The sequence below is a fragment of the Ochlerotatus camptorhynchus genome, unplaced genomic scaffold (genome assembly GCF_037179485.1).
Source record: "Ochlerotatus camptorhynchus isolate MF236.1 unplaced genomic scaffold, CSIRO-AGI_Acam_v1.1 ptg000591l, whole genome shotgun sequence".
NCBI classification, from domain to species: domain Eukaryota; kingdom Metazoa; phylum Arthropoda; class Insecta; order Diptera; family Culicidae; genus Ochlerotatus; species Ochlerotatus camptorhynchus.
The window spans coordinates 202,510-218,428 of NW_027041071.1; positions in this window are offsets into that span (position 1 = coordinate 202,510).

The following is a 15,919-nucleotide window of genomic DNA, read 5'->3' on the forward strand; positions in this document are numbered from 1 at the left end:
AAAAGCTGACCAATATGAGGCAGCTCACGAGAAGATCAGCATTGTCCCGACGGGAGCGACTTGTGCTTGTACTCACTGCATGGACACAAATTTGTCCCAAAGTCACAATAGTTGGGGGAGACAAACCACCCCAGGGCTGAAAGTCTCCTTAATAAAGATATAAAAAAAATAAAAAAACAATAGTTGGGGTACGAATGCAAGACGGCTAAAACGGATTCTTCGTCTCACCATCAATATTCCATCAACGGGACTTCTGCACGGAGGATTGCACCATCTGTCTGGGGTGGTGCACAAGGGCCATCGTGTTCCCCGAATTCCTACCAGCCGCTATGGACCATTGCCATTCACCATTCAGACGTTGATTTATGCAGTTTCTACTCCAACTTTAGAGGAAATACAAATCTTTTCCATATATGTTTTTTTTATTGAGCTACAAAAAAAAAAAAAAAACAAAAGAAAGGGACAGCATAATCTAATCACAAATAAAGGCCAGGTTTACATTGGAAGAATAAATGCAGTTTATACCACAAACGAAGTGACAGACGACTTACTGGCGAAGAAATCCATTAAAATATTGTGGTTCACTGTAATAGTATTTTCTTAAAAGCTTGTGCCATCATCCACCAGATGGGTTAGTTTTTTGTTTTGATTTGAACAAAGTTGATTTTGTGTACAATGATTCTTTGACAGTGTGCAAAGAGTGCGTATCATTTTGTCATTTTTTTATGCATTTCAGTTTTGAGTAGAGTGAAAGAGATAGAACCAAAATATTCTAGTACATTTGGTGAAAATGCTAGTTCAATCCAATAGTTGTGTTGCCATGTGGTACAATCCAGTAGTAGTGGTGTTGCCATGTGGTACACTGAAAAATTGCAATAGAAGGTTAGTCACCAAAGTTTTCGAGCCGCTCCGTCTGTCACTTCGTTTTTGGTATAATATTAAAAAAGGCTTGGGAAAGTGATAAGACGGAGCACCTGCTCATACTGCTAATAAAGCACAGAAATGGCTTACGGAAAATATTTCGTAAATTTGGGAGGAAGAAATTTGGCCCCCAAGCAGTCCCGATATCAATCCGTTGGATTATTTTGTATAGGGCGTCGTCCAACGGGATACCAATAGAACCCCTCACACCACACTAGCTAAAAGCTAAAATCAAGGCAGTGATGACATCTATGGATCGAAACATTTTAAAACGTGCATACTGCAGTTTCCGGAAGCGTCTAACTACAGTCGTCGAAAGGGAAGGCAATTTTTTTGAATAAATTTACTTACAACTTCCATATGTGGCGAAAGAAAATAAATCGCACAAAATTCATTGCTAGAATAACTAACTGGTGAATTTTTTCTCAAATATGCCATTTACTGCAAAAATTCGTCACGCATCCTGTATGTATAAACCGCTTTTATACTTGGTATGTATTCTCTTTCTTTATACTAACTTATGCGTCGGTCAGGAGAGTTGCGATTTAGCGTAGCTTTTAATCTATTTACATTTGAAAATCTTTAAAGTGTAGTACCATAGAGGTAACTCTAATGGCGGTAAGCTCCAATCCGTATTATCCTCGGATTCAATCCCGATCAAGAATGCTGCTTTGATGTCGACATCAGAATTATTCAACACGATGCTATGCAAACACTTCGCAGATCATCCAAACAGGGACGGTATTAAAAGTTAATCCGAGTTGGAGCTTACCGCCATAAGACTAGAAGGTCCCGAAGAAACGTGCTCAAATTTTTGGCTCCGCTCTGGTACTCTCTTCGGTCCCAAGCTAATCGATGACATGAGCGACGACGATGAGCTTCGAAACATAGAAAAATCCACGAGACCCTCATTATATCTGTCAAACTTTCATAGCGAATATAAAAAAAACATAGTATAGTACTAGAATTTCGACTGGAATGGGGTACGTTAATCGATTTACTTGGGACCAATAGCCTAGTCAAGTAGTGAGCCAATTTAAAGTCGTTAGTTTCCACCGGTTGGTAGTACCAACCGAAATTCTCGCCAGTAAAAGATAAGATTTTTTACTCAGAAAATGCTTTTCCTGTTTTTCTTTGCGATTTTCCTCATCCGTGAAAATTTTCGTTGATTTTGTTTTCAGTTTGCTTTCTTTATCATTGAACAAAAAACTTTTCGATATTTGGTTCATGCCATACGGATTTTAAAGCATGTGATGTGCGGGAAAATAAAAAAAAATCAACTAATACTTTCCGGGAAAATTGTCTACCCCAAATTGTTTGATTTATTTTTTTAGTTCATATAATCATCAATTCTACCTGTTGGCATAAAAGACCGAAACCTGCCCGGTACTAAAAAAAATCCCCATGGGTGTTTACATGACTGGTGAAATTTGAATGAAAATGGATGGAACTAGATTTGTCAACATTATTTATATTTTCTGCATTTTAATGTATTACAATGCGCGTTTGTTTGCCTTCTTCTGTCTTACAGAGATTTGTTTCTATCCGTTTTACAAAGAAAGAATATAGTCTTTTATTTTTCTAAGATGGTTTGGGTGTAGTTGTTGTTCTGTTAATGGTTATATAATACTTTATTTAACAGAGAATTTTCTGCAGTTATGTTTTGTTCTTTTTGTTGTTGTTTTATGATATTTCTGTTTGTAAAGATTATGTTACCTGTTCTCAGAAGGTTTGCTCGTATTTCCATTAGCCTTAATTCGTTTTATCTTTTATCTACGATTTGTTATTGTATTTGTACAGAACGCGATTTAATTACTTTTGATAGAAATTCACCTATCTTACAAAAATATAATGAAATTCGATGACAAATTCATACAAAAAGAGAATGGTTCTGAAATATTCTGGTTTCTGAAAATGTATATTAAACGTAACAAGTGTATGAGCACAAACGAAGTGACAGAAGACTAACTGGCGAAGAAATCCATTTAAATAATGTGGTTCACTGCAATAGAATTTTCTTGGAAGCTTGTGCCATCATCCACCAGATGGGTTAGTTATTTTTTTTGTTTTGATTTGAACAAAGTTGATTTTGTGTACAATGATTCTTTGACAGTGTGCAAAGAGTGCGTATCATTTTGTCATTTTTTTATGCATTAGTAGAGTGAAAGAGATAGAACCAAAACATTCTAGTACATTTGGTGAAAATGCTAGTTCAATCTAGTAGTAGTGTTGCCATGTGGTACAATCCAGTAGTAGTGGTGTTGCCATGTGGTACACTTAAAAATTGCAATAGCAGGTTAGTCACCAAAGTTTTCGAGCCGGTCTGTCACTTCGTTTGTGGTATGAGTGTGAGTGTGTAGTGTAGTTTGATTATTCTTTTGTCCATTTAACACAAAACGATTGCAACACGTGTTCGCGAGCTGAAACACGTGAAGGAATACTGATTTCGTTTCCGGTTTTGTATTTAGCTGCGCTTTGCAGTTTGGTTTCATGTTGTGCATAAACATATGGGAAGCCTAGTAGATTCGGAACGATAAGGTACCAATCGAGAAGCTGCCGGGATGAACCCTCGGCTGGGATCGTCAGAAAATTGAATGGGATTTTCTGGTTGCGTCGTCCGACCGCAGCGCTACCTTCGGTTAATATATTTGAGACTATGTGGAGCATTATTGTTGGGAGAGGCAATTTTCGTCGTTAGAAACATATATCTTTTAAAATGTGACGATATTATGCCTAAAATTGTTACACTGAAACATTTTGACACCTTGAAAATCTGTCTAAAATCACATGTATTTCGAAGACTTTATTTAACCTAGAGCTGAATAGAACTGATTTCGTTTATCTTCTGATATGAATTGTGTTGTGTTTGTTTGTTTAATTGTTTTCGCTGATCACTATTTGGTTTGATGTTGTCATTGTCTGTGTTTTATTTAGTTCTTTGTTGTTTCCTTTTGTGTGCACTTGATTTCAACTGATTTGTTTCTTGTTTTCACTTCGTTTGTTTTGTAGTTCCTTATGCTAACGTTTAATTTTATTAGTAATATTTAGAAGAGTTGCGTTGATGCGATCGAAAGAATAGCTGATAGGTAATATAAAACAGGTAATGAACAGAAACGACAACCTATCTGTCATCATCCAAATAGGGTCAAATACAATGTCATTACAAAATTTATCTTTACTTTCTGCGTTCCGTAACAGGACAGGGATGTATGTACAATTGGTTTGTTAGATTAATTATTATTGTTCACAATGATAAACCCAACGAAACGTAAAAATTTCATTGAGAATTTATTGTGACAGCTGGTTATCAGTATGTTCGATTAAAAAAAAAACAAATTATTTCGATAAAAAATGAGCGTCAAAGCATTAGTATTTGAATCCATTGTTCTAATATTCGGCCATCTCCCTAAAAAAACATAAAAGCTGAATATTGGAAAATCTAGATGAACCTTTCAACCGGTCATATCTACATTGATCGATTATATTCATCGCGGCTATACAAATGCACTGTAGGCTTTTTTCGCCACAATGAACGGGCGAACTTTTGTTCATCTACTGAACAAGTTTGACACAATAGCGGTGCCCTGCACAAGTAACCAACAAGCCCGCTAATTCGCCTTTTTGCAATGCTGCAAAAGTTAATCTACAGTTGAAAATTTTAATTCTGTAACGTTTTTGAAAAGATTCTGCTGGTGTTCAGGAATATTTTTGTTGGAAAAAATGGAAAATTAGAAAAGTTGCTTAGTGGTTATGATCTTCCGGATTTCTTGTGTGTGAATAGTTAAGGTGCAAATCAGTTCAGATTTGTGGTAAATCGTACAATAAGACAATTACCGATGGAAATTGGCAAGATTTTGAATGAAAAATGCTGTTATTTGCGTCGGGGAAAATACTTATTCGGATGTAAACAAACGGTTTGGTTTACGTTTCTTCTCGAACTCACGTGGCGCACTCTACATTGGTGGTGCATTAAAAAGGCGTATAGGGAAAATCTCTCTAATAAAGCAAAAAAAAGTAAGCATTAGACATTTTAAGAAATTGCGCTTGGTGTTTTTCTTGCCTGCTGTCCTCTGTCGCCATATTATCATTATGAAAATCCCATTAGCCTTGGAATAAAATCCAAGAAATTCAATAAAATAATGGCTAAATTAGAGATCCGAACTGATTTATGGCGGTTGCTTTGATGCAATAAAAATTAAATTGGATTTATAACTGATTTATGGCGGTTGCTTTGATGCAATAAAAATTAAATTGGATTTATAACTGATTTTCACCAAAGCGTAATAAAACTGCTTGGATACAATCAGGGATGGAAAATCATTTACATTCATTTCGTGCATTCATTTACATTCATTTGCCTCTAACTTTTTTCATCGACAGAATTTCATAAAATAGTGTTTGAAGGTTGTGTAGGCTTTGATATTAGCTACATCTTTTGTAAACAACTCAAATCTGTATATCTTATGCATGATTAATCAGAGCGATAAGAACCCACCATTGTTTTTCAGTGAATGTAAATTGCATTCACTGAAAAACAATAGCAAGTTCTGCCAGCTCTATTGCGTCATGCATAAGAGATACAGATTTTAGTTATTTGTAAAAGTTGTAGTGCATATCAAAAGCTACAAAAGCTTCATACATTATTTTAAGGTATTCTGTTGATGAAAAAAGTTAGAGGCAAATGAATGTAAATGAATGCATGAAATGAATGTAAATGATTTTCCATCCCTGGATACAATATTACCAAAGATGAATACTAAGATGAAACTGTCGGAAGACAAACTTTCTATTATAGTGTCCTCTTTCATGGTCCCTTTCATCCAATGAATACCCCCCGTATGCAAGGTAATTTTGTGGTTTTGCTGCCCCCTTGGTAGAGATGAAATTTGGCGCTCTTTTTTTTTATCAAAACAGTCACCAAAAGCAGAGATGTCCCATTTTTTAATTACTCGATTAACAACTAATCGGTTATTTTTTGTTCACTGTGCTGTCATTTTTCCACCAATGAGAGTGCAGCACATGTGTGAAACGATCGGTTATGATCCTCTAGAGAAGTTAATGCTTCCATCGGCATGATATAACCGATTACAAATATTTTACATTTCGGTCCGTTAATCGATCAATCGATTATTCGAATGAAAATCGGCCATCACTAGATGAATGTGAAACGTCATTTCAAATATAAGGACCGTACATAAATAATGATACAATTTGAAAGGGACCGGGGCTAATCACAAATTACGTCCCAACGGTAACTGAAACAAACACGAGTGTTCACCGGTTGATGAAACTGTCGGAAGAAACACTTTATATTTTAGTGTCATCTTTCACGGTCCCTTTCATCCAATGAATACCCCCCGTATTCAAAGTAATTTTGTGGTTTTGCTGCCCCCTCGGTAGAGATGAAATTTTGCGCGCATTTTTAGCAAAACAAGCACACCAAAATCAGAGATGTCTCATTTTTTAATTATTCGATTAACAACTAATCGATTATTTTTTGTTCGCTGTGCTGCCATTTTTTAACCAATGGGAGTGCAGCACATGTTTGAAACGATCGGTGATGATCCTCTGGAGATGTTAATGCTTATATCGGCACGATATAACCGATTACAAATATTTTACTTTTCGGTTCGTTAATCGATTAATCAATTATTCGAATGAAAATCGGCTATCACTAGATGAATGTGAAACGTCATTTCAAATATAAGGTACGTACATAAATAATGATACAATTTGAAAGGGACCGGGGCTAATCACAAATTACGTCCCCACGGTAACTGAAATAAACAAGAGTGTTCACCGGTTGATATTACTCTTAAAGAGGCTATGAGAACCTTTTGTAGAGTATGGGGCTTTCTTACAAAAGGTTTTAAGACAGCTTTATTGTGATTCTCAAACATGCTTTATAAACCTTATCAAGAGTGGTCCACTAAGCTGGAAGACGATCTTATAGCCGTTATCAAAAGGTTGTGCTGGAGCTATTAATTTTATTGACGGTTTTATAAAATTGATCTCAAAAACCACTAATATAGTGCAATAAAACAAGAGATGCTACTTGGGAATTCTACATCAAAATTTTCAAAAGAGCGAAATTGCTTTTGTAAACAATGAGTTTAATCACTGATTCCTCACGATCAAAAACTCAGCCATGTTTTGCTGGCAGCACTTTTTCTCTTGCTTCGAAACCCGGTAGCCGCAAGATACCCAATAATTACTATAAAAGACTCGATAATGACTACAAACACATAACATATGTGGAACTCCATGCAAAATAACTTTCTAAAAGTTGACCCCTTTTTTGTTTTGCCTCAGTGGTATAACTGGTATAGTTGGCTATCGATCTGTCAAAACAAAATTGTCGTGATATCGACACTGTGCGTTTATAAGGACCAATGTCGAAAACGTAAACAATGGCTTCTTTCGTATATTTCTTGTAGTTCGAAGTCATTCCATGTAAGCCACCAATTCCATCGGATAGGGGGAGTCTCCCTCTACACAGTTTACGTTTAGTTGACATGTGTGGTTTTTCATTCTCGGGAAATTCGCAGAAAAAGTTTACGTTTGCGAAATTCGCTCTTATGATAGAAAAGCAGATATATGGTTGCATGATCAGTAAGCATTGACGTTGACGACGACCCTGCAACTCTTTACTCCTTGGTACAATCCCATAAGCATCTGAAAATATGTGCATGAAATCTAGCGGACTTTGTCTTTTCTCTTTACTCCACCATAAAACCAGCGAGCCACCATCTCTTCACACAAAACTTGATAGTATCTTATGCGATTTTCATAGGAGTGAAAAGGTAAGGAAATGTCCACCAGGTTTCACGCACAGACTGACGATTGCGGATGGGATTTTACTATAAGAGTAAAGAGATATAGAGTGAAGGCGAATGGTAAATTGTCAGGGTAATGCGCGATGTCAATCATACAAGGTCTGCAGACCATGGCCATGGCCCAACTGAAATCACCCGTAACTACCTCCAGCAAAGGTCGTTTAAGGTATCGTTGAATGGTTGTCTTTCCGACACGTTTTCCATCCCAGCAGGAGTCCCGCAAGGCAGTCTGCTGGGACCCTTGCTTTACAGCATTTACACTTCCGACATTCCTCCCCTTGGAGACGGTTGCGTGTTTTTCCTGTTCGCAGATGATACCGCAATAGCCGTCAAAGGAAGGATGCCTCGCGAAATAACGAACAAACTTCAACGATGCCTTAACGCTTTTGCTGATTATGCCACCAAAACACAAACAATCATGTTCCTCCATCGGCAATCACCCAAACTAAAACCGGCTCCCTCTTGTACTGTAATCATGGATGGCACAAGGGTTGAGTGGTCCGCCGAAGTAACCTATCTCGGGATGTTGTTTGACGAAAAGCTCCTATTCCGCTCGCATGTGGAGAAAACCGTAGTCAAGTGTTCCGCCTTGGTTAGGAGTCTGTATCCGCTGATTTGCCGCAGATCCCGCCTCTCAAGGGTGAACAAACTGGCCGTCTACAAACAAATCGTAGCACCTGCGATCCTCTACGCAGCTCCGGTGTGGGAATCATGTGCACAGACTCACAGGAACAAAATTCAGGTCGCTCAGAATAGAGTGCTGAGGATGGTTCTTGATCGTCCTTTCGACACTAGAATAACAAATTTACATGAAGAGGCAGGCATTGCCAAAATAGATTCCAAAATTAACGAAATTAAGACTAAATTTACACAAAAATGTAATTTATCAGAACATGCTTTGATAAGCAATTTGTATATAGTAGTTTAGGTGTACATAGTAGTTGTAGGTTAGTTGTAGTTGTAAATAGTAGTTATAAGTAGTCTCCTTTTTCCAATTCAAATCAAACCAATCCCACCAAGGTGGTCATACTTTAAAATAGGCCTGATAGGTTTAGGAACTGTAAATAATAATTAAAATCTCAAATGTACCAAAGTTGAAAAGACGCATCTGTGTCACTTAACAAATTCATACATGTAAACCACACAATCACAAGAAATAAAGATCATTTAAATGGCAAAATGGCCATGGCCAACTGACTTATTGGTATTGCACAATTGAATGTGGAAGGTGGTGTTTGTATTTCACCTTAAAGTTTATCTTTTTACACGAAACAGCTGTTGTATGTGATGTCACGTCTGCTGTTCGCAGTATGGAATGTTGTGCTGACGTTATGCGCAGCAATGTTTACAACATTTCTGCTTCTAACACCAGCAAGCTGCCTGCTGTTACGGACCTTGTATGATTGACATCGGATAATGCGGATTTTTCGACCAGCTCTACAGGGGGCTTATCAACGGTTTTTTTTAACTCGCATTTTCAAGCCGGTCAGAAGCCAATCATGAGCGTTATTAACCAGTAATTTTGCATATTTACAGATGTAATATTTCTTAGTCTCTTTGACCTGATTGAATTCCATTCGATTCATTGCGTAAATTGCGATAGTTGAATATGATTGAATGCTAACAATTCGAAAATTATATGTTTGCGTTGAATAGGTGTAATTTAACATTTTATATGAATAATATTGTTCACTGTGCTATTAGTAAGTCAACTTTTGAGTGTCATGAAATATTCTGTTGACATTTATAAAAAGTTGATATTTTTCTAAGAGATCTAGAAACATAACAAGGGTATGTGTACCAGTTTTAGGCCCTAGTGGTCGTCGAATTGACCATATCCTTAATTTCACATTTTATCATTCTTTCTAAATTTGTTTCGATACAAAGTAAGAACATATGTTTTGGCAGAAATCTACGCAAATAAAGCCATTAAAATTTATTTCAAATATGGCCCTAGGGCCGAAAATTGGACCACTAATGCCAATAGTGGTACACTTATCCTATGTAAAATAGATCCAAACGATTACTTTCATTTGTAAATAGTGCTTATTGTTGCTAGAAAATATAGCCGTTCCTTTTTTAATTTTTATTTGAGAGATTTTTAGCTGAAGGCTAGTTTATCTCTAATAGCCGTTCCTGTTAACTTTGAGATAGCTAACTTGGAGCCCCAGGGTAGATCTTTTGTTCAAAACATTTTCAATTGCCCGCAGCCTCGGCCGCAGCTGAGAAGCATATGGAGGATAGAGTCCTTGGGTATTACAGGTATCGATAAGCACTCGATTTGATTTATCGTTCTGCTTGTGAAATTCTTGCGAATGGAACGATGGTCAGCTCAAAACACTGCATAATTTCCGCATAAACCGGGACACTTGAAAAATGATGCAGCTTCTCTTTGGACTTCAAAATGTATGCATTTAACTCCTAATCTGCGGGGTCGTATTTTTCCTCCTACGAATCCAAAATGAAATCAAAGGCTGATGCAATTGGCTCCAAACATTTGAAAAAAGTTTAACGAAAAAAATTGTACATACATTTTTCTTTATACAAAGAGATTTAAGATTAGAAGAAGTATTGGCGTGGAGTTGAGTGTGGAGTTTCCCCACTTTTTTGCCATAGACGAGTGCACGGATGGATTTGAGTTCACTCACTCGACAAAAAGTGACACAACAGCGGGGCCCTGTTTACTAAAAATGAACACATCAATAATGCTCGCGTAACATTTGCAAAGGGCCTATCAACTTTTGTAAATAATTTGCTAGGTCTTTTTCACGAGAACCGAAGTACGCCCACACAAACCAAGAGCACTATTGGCAAATCAAAGTTGGCACTCGTGGAGAATAGAAGAACTATGAAAGTGATGATGGTTTCAAAATTGTCCACGGGGAAGTATACGAGTGCAATCTTAAAATGCTTTTATTTTGAAAATTGAGCATTTTATTTAAATTTGGTTACTGCTACAGTGGTAGAAAAGCGGAAGTCTATGTTTACACCTAAAAATATGAAAAGAAATTAAGTTTTCTGTATTATATGTCTATTGAGTAGTCCTGAAGTTTTCTACTAACGTAGCACTAACCAGATTTAAATAAAATGCTCCATTTTCAAAATAAAAGCATTTTAAGATTGCACTCGTATACTTCCCCGTGGACAATTTTGAAACCATCATCACTTTCATAGTTCTTCTATTCTCCACGAGTGCCAACTTTGATTTGCCAATAGTGCTCTTGGTTTGTGTGGGCGTACTTCGGTTCTCGTGAAAAAGACCTAGCAAATTATTTACAAAAGTTGATAGGCCCTTTGCAAATGTTACGCGAGCATTATTGATGTGTTCATTTTTAGTAAACAGGGCCCCGCTGTTGTGTCACTTTTTGTCGAGTGAGTGAACTCAAATCCATCCGTGCACTCGTCAATTACTACAGCTAAACAATACGTATGGTTTACAATGACATTTCAGGATTAATCGTTGAGTGGCAGGTCATTGTATACACGCTATTCTGAATCTACCCAGTGACTGGGTAGATGGCACCCATTCTTGTATCCAGTAAGGAGTTGTCAAAATCTGGGTAAACTAATTTTGTTCTGACGAGTAGAATCAAGTTGTCAAGATTCTGGGTAAATAGTTCTAATCAAAATTTTCCTTAAGTTGAAAATGGCGCAGGTATGAAAGGGAGATTGTTGCACTGCCAGTAAAAGTTAAGATCCTCAAAATATCTAAATCTGATGCTAAACAATGTACAGATATGTAACTGTTTCATGGCGAATGCTACCAGCAGCTCAAGTTAGTAAGTATATTTTTAGTTTCTGGACTTTGAACATTTTCCTAATGCAAGGTTTTCGAGATATTCTGTGACGCTTTTCTCGATGAGAAATCTTCGTAATTTATAGATCGTTATTAAAATCGAATCTCAATAAATGGTTAGCATTTGTAACGGTATCGTTTTTGGGGATTTTATAACTAGTTTGTTTATTTGGAAGGCTCATTTTTGGGTATTTCAATGCCGTATTCCGTAGTTTATATTATTCCGACAATGCGACATCAACAATCAATAACAGGCTAGAGGAGCTAGTCGGGTGAGGTTATGTTTGACAGAGCTATTGCAGCGGTCATGTCATCTAATTTCTATTAAAATGAGTAAAGTTTACCCTTATATCAAATGTCAACATCTGAGTAACTGTTACCCAGTTTGTGTCGCAGTTACGTTTACCCAGATTTGGGTAAATGCATGTTTACCCATTTTTGGGTAGGTTCAGTTTTGACCGATCTGAGTAGATTCTACCCAAATTTGGGTAGTTTTGAAATAGCGTGTACAATATAGGCGAAAAATTTATACTTTTTTTATTGCAAACGTTAATATATTTGTTTGCTGTGTGACGCGAGATGCGGAGGTAGCTATATAGTTATAGAGGACGTAAATAGTTAAGGAAAAACCAAGACATAAGTTCAAAAGTTCTAAGAAGACAGAGAATTATAAACCACGCTATCATTATTTTAATAGACTACCCCCTTGATCCCCTTTCTCATTTTACAGCTGGTATAATCAATTTGACAGATCGATGCCTTTCTATACCGCTTGAAATCACTGAAATGGGGTCGATTTTTGATTGTCGAGTTCCACATATGTTATGTGCTACAAAGTAAGCATTTTAGAGGGAAAACCTATTAAATTAGTAAAAAAAATACCCATTTTATGATTATTTGCTACTCACAAATGAAGACTTACTACTTATTTTTGTAATTGTCATTACTCATAAATGCGTAAAAAATTTCTCATTTAATTGGTAGTTCCAGTTTCCCTTAAAACTGCTTACTTTGTAGTGATTATTGGGTATTTTGAGGTTACCGTGAAGTAAAACTTCGCATCGCAGCTCACCAGAGGCGTAACTACCATATTGGGTTGGAGGGGGCCATGTCCCTAGCTGACAAGACATAAACCATCGCTAGTATGGGGAGGGAGATTACTTACAATATTTTTGCTTCTAACATCAGCAAGCTGCCTATTTGCCCGAACCTTATATAAACGTCATTGGATGACATAGACTTCTTGCCGCGAGATCTCACTAACACAATTGTGCTAGTCTAACAGAGTAAAAATGGTTTTGTTTATTTTTTAAACCACAAAATCAACTGTCAAAGTGTCTGACCCGACAGCGGGTTTTTTTTACTCACTAATACCAACGGTGTCAGAGAAGTCTATGAAGAGTGAAGTTGCAGTAACGGTATGGCAATTTAAAAAGTTAGTTACTGCACCAAGCGTCATCAAGGCATAACGTTTCTACACTAAAGGGAATCAACGAAACAATAAATAAAAGATGAGAACCAATTATCAACCATGAATATGCAATATATTAAGCAATTTAAAATCACAGCAAAATTTATTCTGAATAATCTGGAAAATAAATTGCTCCGGTATTTATTTCTGAAATTTTCTGGGGGGGATAACCCAAAGCCTGGGGGCCCCCGGCCCCCCTCTATTTACGCCAATGCAGTTCACTAACGCTCACGACCAGTGATGCAGATGGATTTTCGAACATAATAATTTATTTTCGAATTGTCAAATTTAAGTAAAAAATCACCAAATGGCCTAAGGCTATGTGTCAATTGGCGAGATAAATTAAAATCGTGGTTAAAATTGACAGATAGAAAGTTATCAAATAACCCTGCTATCCGAACGTGGTTATTTTTGATGGACTAGAAGTTAAATTTTGGCATCCATGGGTGAGTTCTGTTTGAAAACCGATCGATCGATAACACCGGGATTTTCGAACATTGAAAATAACTTTCAAAATGTCCTTTTTAACCACGAGCTAAATTTAATTCGGCGATTGAGACACTGCCTAAGACAAGCTTAACATATTGATCAACTACCTGCCTGAATTTAAATGTTGATATAACAACATTATTTGATCAATCAAGCAGCCTCTGAGTATAAGGTTTTGCACCGTCGGGGTTAACCTCAATCAGATCAGTTCAGTGGTACTGTTTACATCGACTTAGTCAAATTTTTCTTGAGTAGATTTTGTCGATAATTTTTCTGACTGCAGCGAGATGTAAACCACACTTCTGTAATGTCCACAAGCAACATCCTTTCACCGCGCTGTTCCTCAACAAATTTTAAGTTAAAAGTCGGAAATTTTAAAATCTAAAAAAAAACGACTAAGTGTTTGTAAACAGTACCACTGAAATGTCAAAAAGGTTCAGCCGATTAACGCTGAGTTCATTCGTGACGTCACGCTGCAGAACCTAATTAGGTTTTGCACCGCCGGTTTTTTTTATCTTTATTTAAGAGATTTTTAGCCATAGGCTAGTTCATCTCTGTGCACCGCCGGAGTTAAACTCAATCAGATGACAGTTCAGTGATACTGTTTACGTGGACTTAGTCAATTTTTTCTTGGGTAGATTTTCTCGATAATTTTTCAGACTGCAGTGAGATGTAAACCACACTTCTGTAATGTTCAGGAGCAACATCCTTTCACCGAGCATTTCCTCGACAATGTTCAAGTTAAAATTCGTAAATTTTAAAATATTTTTTTTTTCGAAAAAACGGCTAAGTGCCTAATAAGGTTCTGCAGCGTGACGTCACGAATGAACTCAGTGTTAATCGGCTGAACCTTTTTGACATTTCAGTGGTACTGTTTACAAGCACTTAGTCGCCTTTTCGAAAAAAAAAATCTAAAATTTCCGAATTTTAACTTTCAAATTGTCGACGAACAGCGCGGTGGAAGGATGTTGCTCGTGGACAATGCAGACATTTGGCTTACATCTCACTACAGTCTAAAAATTGATCGAGCAAATCTACCCAAGAGAAAATCAACTAAGTCCACGTAAACAGTACCACTGAACTGTCATCAGATTGAGGTTAACCCCGACGGTGCAAAACCTAATTAGGTTCTGCAGCGTGATGTCACAAATGAACTCAGTTTTAATCGACTGAACCTTTTTGACAGTTCAGTTGTACTGTTTACAAGCACTTAAGACTCAAGCGCAATGACAGCGGAAGCGGTACGGCAGCGGAAAAGCCCGATCAGAGCGAGGGGGCGACACATCTAAATCTCGATTCTAGATGCTCAAAAAATCTCACACTAGCGAATAAATCTTCGAAAAATCTTCTTTCATTTCTCGCATCTACTTGCATCGCGCATCATTTTTTTTGCAGGAAATCTTCAAAATCGTGATAAATCTTTTTGCTATCTACTCAGCGTACACGTAGATAGAGTCGTCCCCCTCGGATCAGAGTAGCCTACTTTTCGGATTGAAAACTAGTTAGAACCAAATCGACTTCGGTTAGGCATCTTGATGTCATTTGTGACAACTGTCAAACTTGCCGTTTCCGTTCCGCTTCCGCCCACATTGCAAATGAGCCATTAGTCGTTTTTTCGAAAAAAAAATTAAAATTTCTGAAATTTTACTTGAAAATTGTCGAAAATGCTCGGTGAAAGTATGTTGCTCGTGGACATTGTAGAAGTTTGGTTTACATCTCACAGCAGTCAAAAAAATTATCGAGAAAATCTACCCAAGAAAAATTTGACTAAGATTGGCTAACGATTTTTCGATAACGATATAATTTATCGACTTGGTTCGAATCACATTATCTGTTTCAAGCCATAGATAATTGAATGGCATAATAAAAAACACATTGTTTGGTTTAAATACAGAAATTTTTAACATATGTCTATTTGAACGAGTCACATCTAAATCTCAATTCATCTTTTTGCAGTAAATCTTCAGAATCGTCATTAATCTTCTTTCTATCTACCCAGTGTGCGCGCAGCTAACCACACCATAACAAAATCTTTTCTGCATCGTAGATAGAGTCGTCCCCCTCGTATATCACGCAGAAAAAAACACTGAGGCGTAAACCAATAAAATATTTTGTTATTAGTTAATACGAAATTTCTATTTGTTTCAGTTCATAATGAAGTTTCAAATCAATAAAAAAGCCCATTTAAATCAAACCAACACAATTGTTTAAAAATATTTTTTATGATTGTGTGAGTAGTGCAGTGTCAGTCTGTATCGACATCATAACATTGTTAATAAAAAAGCAAAAAAGTAAAATGATCATTTTCCTAGGCATTTTCTAATATTCTATCATTACAGGAACTCCTCCTCTGCACCACCGAAATGCGTCAACATCGGCATCTACAGCAGAATCGCTACCAGCACC